Source organism: Corylus avellana, chromosome ca6 (genome assembly GCF_901000735.1).
Source record: "Corylus avellana chromosome ca6, CavTom2PMs-1.0".
Classification (NCBI taxonomy): Eukaryota; Viridiplantae; Streptophyta; class Magnoliopsida; order Fagales; family Betulaceae; genus Corylus; species Corylus avellana.
Genome location: NC_081546.1, coordinates 21,493,417 through 21,502,644, shown reverse-complemented (window position 1 = coordinate 21,502,644; position 9,228 = coordinate 21,493,417).

Below are 9,228 nucleotides of genomic sequence, written 5' to 3'. Positions count from 1 at the left end.
ATTTTTCGGGTTGGGGAACATGATGATCCGGGTAGGGTTTTTTCAAACCCATATGGAACCGGGTCTAGTGTTTTGGGCTATTGGGTATGGGTTTATTTTAACCCAAGCCCGATCCAATAATTCAAAAAAAAAAAAAAAAAGGTCATTAAGTAGGCTGACCCGTAACCCAATAAAGTGGCCCAACCCGATAAAGAAAGACCCAATATAATAGCCCATTCGGATTATAAAAATAAAAAATAAAAAAAAAAGGAAAAAAAAGAAAAAGGAAGAAAGATGATTTGGGCTCATGGGGTTTAGAAGTTGGGTTCTTAAGGTATAAAAGGCCTAAGGCTCCTTTCAAGGCTATTAGGCTATGTAGATTATCATGTGCTATTGTTACATTTTTATTTCTGTTATGATTTAAAGCGTTCAATATTAAATTATTGTTTCTTTAATACATGAACTTAATGATATATTTATTCTTTTAATTATTTAAATATAAATTGCTTGATGCCTGGACCTGAGAATAATTAACTAAGCCTCATGTGTTGGTGAATGTTTATGGTACTATCCAAAATTGCAATCGGAAAGCTCTGGCAAGGCAAGTCTTGGGACTTAAGTGTGCCGTTGTGCGCCCCCTCACTTACCTGGGACACTATCCGGTTGTACTTTGAAAAAATATTGTTTACCTACTGACATGTTGGTTTTGTCTTTTATTCTTGGGAACTTTAGTTTTGGCATCTATACAGTTATTGGATGTTAATGAAGTCGTGATTATCATAATAATTTTGAGAGAGCCACAGCATCTCGATTTTATAATGATAATTGCATCAAAATCATATATGTGAACTTCATAAAGAAAATTAACATCCTGTTGTAATTAATTCATAAATTTAATTACTAATCCCCACATGGACGTTATTATTTTTATGACTTAAATAGAATAAGATAATAAATTTAACTTTAAAAATAAAATTTCTCTTAGGCCCACATGTACGGAGAATTTTATTTATTAATGTTAAATTTATTAGTCCTATTAATAAAGAGTAAATTTCATGCATGATGCAACCTTTGCCCACAGGTAAGTTGAAATTTACTATTAAATTAGCATTGGTTAATTTAAATAAATTCGATGTTAATGAAGTCGTAATTGTCATAATAATTTTTGGGAGATCCACAGCATCGTAATTTTATAATGATAATTGCATCAAGATTATATATATAAACTTCATAAAGAAAATTAACATCGTGTTGTAATTAATTCATAAATTTAATTTGCCAATCCCCACATGGACGTTTTTATTTTTATGACTTAATTATAATAAGATAGTAAATTTAACATTGAAAATAAAATTTCTCTTAGGCCTACAGGTACGGAAAATTTTATTTATTAATGCTAAATTTATTAGTCTTATTAATAAAGAGTAAATTTCATGCGTAATGCACATTTGCCCATAGGTAGGTTGAAATTTACTATTAAATTAACATTGGTTAATTTAAATAAGGTTATTTCATAGCATTAAAGTATATAATTTTTCTTGGTTACTGGATGTATTCCTACTGCTTTAATTATTAGTATTTTATGTTCTAATAATTCCTAGTGGTAATTTTTCCTAATTGAAAAGAAAAATGTGTTTTTCACTTTGGGGTGTTTGGAGACTGAATTGGCGTTTCGTGTGGACAAATCACCTTCTCCCACGGAATCAAGTACGCCACATGAGATTATTAAACATGAACGATTGTAGTGACTTAAATCGCTTAAGTTTCAACGTTCATGAAATCTCATATTAAGGAAAGCATTAGGGTTTTATTCCTTAATGTTTTAGGGCCAAAGAAAGGTCACTAAGGAACATTTAGTGAGTTCCAATAAGACTTTGGCTTGCACCCTAATAGAAAAAGCTTTAAAGTAAAACCTTTACAGTTTCAAAATGTGTCTGAGCGCATTATGGAAATGAAGGACATAACAGCTCATTATCAAGTCCCTAAAGGTTGAGATTTTGAGTCATTTTGGTCAATTTTATTTTCTCTCATCTAAATATGGTATTTTTTCAAAATATCTTGTGGCACACATAAGGATAATTGGTCAATAAAGTAATTTCTGATCATGTGTGTTCAAGAAGATGAGAGACTAAGACATGAGAATCCAGAAGTTACTCATGTTAAGGGAAAGACCTTTATAGGCAATCATGTCCAATACTTAATGAATGAGAACAAAGTGCCAACAAAGTGTTATGGCAATTAAGATACTTGTTTCTCTTACACTAAGGAAAATTATAGGCATATAAAGAATGATTGCATAAAGTATCATAAATGACTTGAAATAAAGGTAATCTCATACATTTACTGTATCGTGAATCTCTTTGATTGACTCTCCTAAATACTGTGTTGATTGAATTTGGTTTAGCGGTCCACGTTGTCAACATAATGCAGGGTTTTCTAAATAATATTTGTTTACAATTGGAGGTTGTTGGGATCTATAGATTAATTTTAAAAAATTCAGTTATATTATTTTGACCTTAATAATGTTTTTTTTATATATTCCACAACTCTTTTAGAAATTTAATTTCTATTTTAGTTTGTTAAAATCAAGTTTGAACATTATTACAATTTTTGGGTGGAATATTAAATTAATGGTCTATTTAAAATTGATCTAGATCCCAATTTTTGAAAAATTAATCCCTGCATATAAATGTTGACATAAAGCAGAGTCATATGAGTGAGAAAATCCTCTATGTTATAGCATTAGAGATTGGAATATATCTTTATATAGAATAAAAGGTCGATAAATGATAGAGTTTTTATGACTCTTGAAATTTACTACCTTTGGTATTTATGTGGATTGCATTAAGGAAAAGCAGACAAACTATACCACTAAATATGCCAACAAAAGGGTTTTTGAAATTCTTGAGATCATGTACAAGTGTAACATTTTCCATACTTCTTGCCTAAATGGTTAGAGATATCATATCTCTTTCGGTAATAACCATATAAGGTTTATGTATCTCTATCTTCTAAATCATAAGGTTGGGGTATTAAATGCTTTCAATACCTATAAGGTAGAAGTAGAGAAACAAAACAAAAGAAAATCAAGATCGTAAGATCTGATAGTATTATGGTAGGTACATGAAAAGGGGACGTGAAAGGTAATACTAATATTTTATTCTCCTAATGAAGTGAAGCCTTGAAAACCGCTATGTATACATTTAACTTGATTCCATTCAGGGTTGTCCATAAGGCACCTAAATTAAGGAATGAATGGAACCAAATTCAAATTGTTTACACATATGGGGTTGTCTTGCTATAGTGAGGATTTATAATCCACACCTAATGTAATTAGCTTCAAGGATAACTAGCGAAATTTTATAGGTTATACAATAAACTCCAAGGGGTTTAAGCTTTACTGTTCTTCATTTAGTCTTAGAATTGTTGAGTCTAATATTCAAAATTTCTAGAGGATGTTGAACTTAGTGGGAGTGCTTATTCTAAAGGGATTGAATTAGAGGAAGCATAAGAGTTGACTGAAGCCCCATCACATGAAGGGTGTTTGATTGTGCTTAAGAAAAATCAAATTGATTACCTTCAAGCACAATCGGTTTCAGAACAGTCAACTCATAAGGAATAAGTTTAGAATTACCCTACTCAGACTTTGTCAAAAGTAAATGAAATAGGATTAAGAAGATTCTCTAGAATAAGGCGACCAACAATCTTTAGTGATTATATTGTATACTTCTAGAAGTCTGATTTTTATGTCGGACCTAAGGACGATCCAAAATTGTTTTCACATCCTTTTGGGTGGAGATAACTTCACATTGTTTTTTCAATGCCATGAAGGAGGAGATGAAATCCTTGGCTAAAATTCAAGTCTGTAATCTTGTTGACTTACCAAAAGGAGTTGTAGCCATAGGCTGCAAATGCGTTTATAAAACCTAAAGGGATACTTTCGGGTAATGTTGAACGATATAAAGCTAGACTTGTAGCCAATGATCTTGCTCAAAAGGAAGGCATTGATTATCATGGTATGAGTAACTCATTTTGGTTTAGAGCTATATCAAAAGGATGTGAAAAACAATTTTCCTAAATGAGGATCTTAAGGTGGAGGTGTACATAAGACAACTTAAGGGTTTTATTAATAACAGTCAGAAAGCTTGCAAATTAAGGAAATTTATTAATGGACTAAGATATGTCTCTCATCAATGGTATACAAAATTTTACAAAGTTATTACCTCACATGGGTTTATTGAGAATCTTGTTAATCATTGAATATATCTTAAGGTCAGTGGAAGTAAAGTTACATTTCTTTTAGTCCTGTATATAGATAATATTTTGCTTGCAAGCACTAATTTAGGTTTGCTACATAAAGTTCCTCTCACTAAAGTTTTGTGAGAGATTTAGAATAAAGAACTATGAATCTTCAGTAGCACCTATTATTAAAGGAGATAATATCCCAAAATGTATTGGAACAAAGGCAGATAAAAAATATTCCATATGTATGCACAGGTCTACATTAGACCTGGCATTGAAATAGCAGTTGGACTATTGGGTCAATATAGTATTGTGGAATATGCAATGAACCAAGAACTACAGTTTAACCTAAAGATACACTTACCATTTGGTGTGTTTCTTCAGGTTTGATTTTTGCTAAATGTGTAGATAGTAGATAATCAACTTCAGTATATATGTACTGAAGATGCAGTAAGCAAACTACAGTTGCTACATCTACTATGAAAGCAAAAGTCATTACATGCTGTGAATTAATTACACAGGCATTATGGTTGAGACATTTTTTTAAAGGTCTCAAGATTATCGATTTTATAGCTAGACCCATAAAGATCTTCTGAGTTAATTCTACTACAGTTATATTTTCTAAGAACAAACTGAGTAGAAGTAGAAGTATGTATATCAACACAAAGTATTACTATGAAAGAGAACATTAAGTGACAATAAGTGTCTATTGAGCATATAAGTATTGAATTAATGATTGCGGATCCCATGACTAAAGGTTTACCGGTAAAGAAAGTATAAAGTCATGAGGAATATATGAGATTCATTAATTCATTTATGCTTAGTTTCTCTTTAATTGGTCTATAGACATAAAGGTTATGTTATAAAGATTTTTGTGCGCATATATATCATTCTTATCCGTGGGGATAAAATTAAAGTTGGACCCGAATGACTTATAGGAAGTTCATTCATAAAGTACATTATCCATAAGGTACTCATTTAGGGAGGTATTGCACATCGTGATACATGGAAGGGACGGCTTATCATATAAAAGCTTTTCCACCATGATTCGTGTGTGGTATTCCTTGAGTGAATGGGAGGATTTCATGAATGGTTGAAATAAATAAAGTATTGGCCATATCATAGAACTGAACACCATAAGGAATTTATGTGTCATAAGGGCCAAGTGGGAGAATGTAAGAAATTTCATTTAAAGTATGTCCCTTATGTCACATATATTATTGTAATTATAAAATTACAGTATTCAATAATTTATTTCAATTAAAGCTTATTGTGTAAATCAAATATTCTGAATTAAATTACTGATTTAATTCTTGTAGAACAAGTATTTGATTTCATTAATGATTTTATTTTTGTGGAATCAATTAGCTGTATTGATTTGATTTTTATTCCTTGATGGGAGAAATAATTAAGGTAACGGCTCTAATTGAGAGTCCCATGACCTACCTATAAATAAGGCATGTGTATTCCATCAATTGACACTCATTGGTAGGCATAGGTCAGAAGAACTTCTCAATAATTGTTTAGTTTTTAGTTTGGTTGCTATAGAGTTGTTCTTCAATTGACTTAACCAAAGCATGACTAGATGTATTTATATAATTATTCATTCCGCTGCTAATTTTATTGTCAATTAGCATTTAATTATATATTGAATTCTTACAGTACGTACTTTCCTTGTAATTTTTTTTTTTTTTTTTTCATTTTTCTTTTGGGTTCTTTTGGCAAATTGGTAGATGTAATTGGTTGAAATGCTTCTCTAATTGGGATAATATTGGTAGAAGAAGCATTGATTTGTATGCAATTACATGATTTTTTTTTTATAAGTAAATATAAAGTTCATGAGGCCCAATAGATTGCCTTTCTTAATAAATGAAGTTTTGTTTGATAAGCCTTTCAACCAATTACAACGAGTATTTCTAGAAGTTCTTCTTGTATCACTCAAAAAATGAGGTGGCTTTTAAAATTACTATTGATCAAAATCCAAAATTAATCAATCACAAACTCAATGGTAATTTTAAGAGGCACATCATTCTTGGAGAAGCACAAGAGTGACTCAAAGAAGACTTGTAGCATTTCTCAATTACAACACACCATAAAGTCGTACTATAAGGCTGAAGGGCATTACTCCTACACATAATGGCCTAGCTATTTTCGCATAATAATAATAATAAAGGACGTTTCTATGATGCCTGGAACCATTTTTACTATAGAATGTGTGCGAAAAACATGTGTGACAGCATGAGAACACCTAACATGGCTTTAATACTAATGTTAGAAAATTCATGCGTAGTGGAATACAAAATCAGTACCTCTCATGCACTAGAAGTAGGATCCAATGAAGTTAATCCATGGGTTTGGCTCTTAAATCACAAGAAATTCTTCTACCGATGGAACATGTTACTTAGGGGTGGGTGCAGGTCGGGGCAGGGTGGATTTTGGCCTTTTCCCCTACTTGACTCACACCCTGCGGGTTTGGAAAATCCTACCAGCTACCCAGACACAATGAACCCTATCCGCCCGGGTTCGGGTTTTGCGGGGTGGATACTGCGGATTGGGTCGGGTATTATAGGCAGGGCTTATTTTTCTTGTTTTTTATTTCTTTCATTTTTTTTATTTCATCTGAGAGAGAGCCCGCAAGAAAGAGAGAGAGAGAGCCGACGACAAAGAGAGAGCGAGACGGAGACACTGAGAGAGAGAGAGAGAGAGAGAGACGGCGACTGAGAGCGAGAGCGAGACGAAGATGGAGACGGAGATAGACAGAGCAAGACGGAGACAGAAAGAGTGCAAGACGGAGACAGAGAGAGTGAGTCTACGAGACAGAGTAAAGAGAGAGTGAGACAGCGGAGAGAGCGAGACTGTGGAGAGAGTGAGAGGCGAGAGTGAGAGAAGAGAGAAGAGACAAAAAAAAAAAAAAGAAGAGAGGGACTGTGGGGGGAGGCGGCTAGAGAAAGAGAAGAAGACGAAAAACTAGGGTTTTTCTTTCTTTCTTTCTTTCATTTGCTGATGCGGATCGGGTACCCGCACCCCAAAATATTTTATACCCGAAACCTGCCCCGCCCCGCATGGATTGGAAGAAATCCAACCCATATCCGCAAAAAAACACCCAAATCCAGGCGGGGCGGGTTTTTGCCTACCCCTAATCTTACTAGAGCAATACGCATAATATCTACAGTGCATGAGAGGTACTAATTTTGTATTTCGTTGTGCATTAATTTTCGAACATTGGTATCAAAGTCATGCTAGTTGTTCTCATGCTTACTATAGCACCCCAACTTTAAACAAAATTCACAGATGCAAAAATATTTGAATTTTCTTTATAACAACGTAAACCCAAAATTTGACTATAAAAGGTTAGCTTAGCCAAAAGTTCAGGATTCTTGTCAGTCTCATGAACAAAAGATAAGACATGCTTATAGGTCATCATCTCCACTTCCTTAGAAATATTTGTAAAATTACCACAATTTTACATGTGAATGTGTGAGTCCAACTTTCATTAAGTTTAAACATACTGACCATTTATAATTTGAGACCCCTTTTGAAAAATACCCATAACTAGTGTTTATAGTAGCAACTATCAACATATAGAGCTTTCACAAAAAAAGTTTGCCACCAAATGTTAAAAGTAGTTAACATAACTACTTGAACAGAGAGGTGTGTGTATACCTCATATTTTCATTTGCATTTTCTTTATAATATACATATAACTCTACATAGCATAATATGGAGTGATAAGATATGGATGGCAATTTTGACATGACCCGCAAAATCGACACGAAGTTATAGGGTTTGGGTTTAATCTAAACGAATTTGGATTATAATCTGGTCAACCCATTTATGACCTGGTAATTTTCGCGGGTGGCGGGTCAACCCGCTTGACCTGCGGGTGACCTATCTCAACTTTTTAAAAAAAATAAAAAAGAAAACTAAAGGCGTAATCACACACGCTGCAACAAAACAAACCCTTAATCCCTCTCTTCTCCTCTTCAGTGCCACCTCTTTGCCTCTCTCCCTCTATTCTCTTCAGCTCACTCGCATAGTGATAGTAGGCTAGCAACATAGTTCTCTCTCTCTCTCCCCTCTCTCTCGGAATGGATTTCTCCAATTTACTTCATATCCTTAGTCAACAGCCTACTTAAAGAAATAGATCTTTTTTTAGGTTTGTACTTTGCCACAACCTCCGTGGTTCTTTTCCTGAGACAAGGGAAATGACACACAAAAAAAAAAAAAACAAAAAACAAAAAAAGGGTAACTTCATTTTAGACCCTTAAATTACCACGCGATTTGAGAAGACCCCCAATGTTCAAAACCTCTTAATTTGGACCCTTGAACCTTCAATTGCAGTCAATTTGAACCCTTCTGTCAGATTTTAAATGTTAAAAGTGAGACAATGATGTTTATACCCCTAACTTTTTTATAAAATTCTAAATTTACCCTTCATTCCAAATTTTTTTAAAAAAATTAAAGTTAAAAAAAAATCATGGATATTTTGGTCTTTTTAGGTATTGCCGTTAGAAGTTAACGACTAAATCTAACAGAGGGATTCAAGTGGACTGCAATTGAAAGTTTAGAGGTCCAAATTGAGAGGTTTTGAACATTGGGGGTCTTCTCAAATCACGTGGTAATTTAGGGGTCTAAAGTGAAGTTACAAAAAAAAAAAAAAAAAAAAAAGAAGAAAAGAGACAAGTGAAAGAAGATAGTGATGCGAGAGAGAGAAAGAAAAAGGAACTAGTTTTTGGAGTAAAAAAAAAAAAGTTAAAGTAAAAAATATTATTTTAAACGGGTTATGTTGGGTTACTTGGTAATTTGTTGTGTCGTGTCCAGGTTTTAAGTTTTCACCTATTTATCTAAACGGGTCATGTCCGGGTAGAGGCTAATCTGGTGGCGGGTCAACCAGGTCGTGTTCGGGTTGACCTGCCAACTTGTTTTGCCACCCTTACGATAAGATAGTTTTTAATTTTTTTTTTTTTTTTTGAGAAGAATAAAGTGATTATTATAAAATGCAAACCC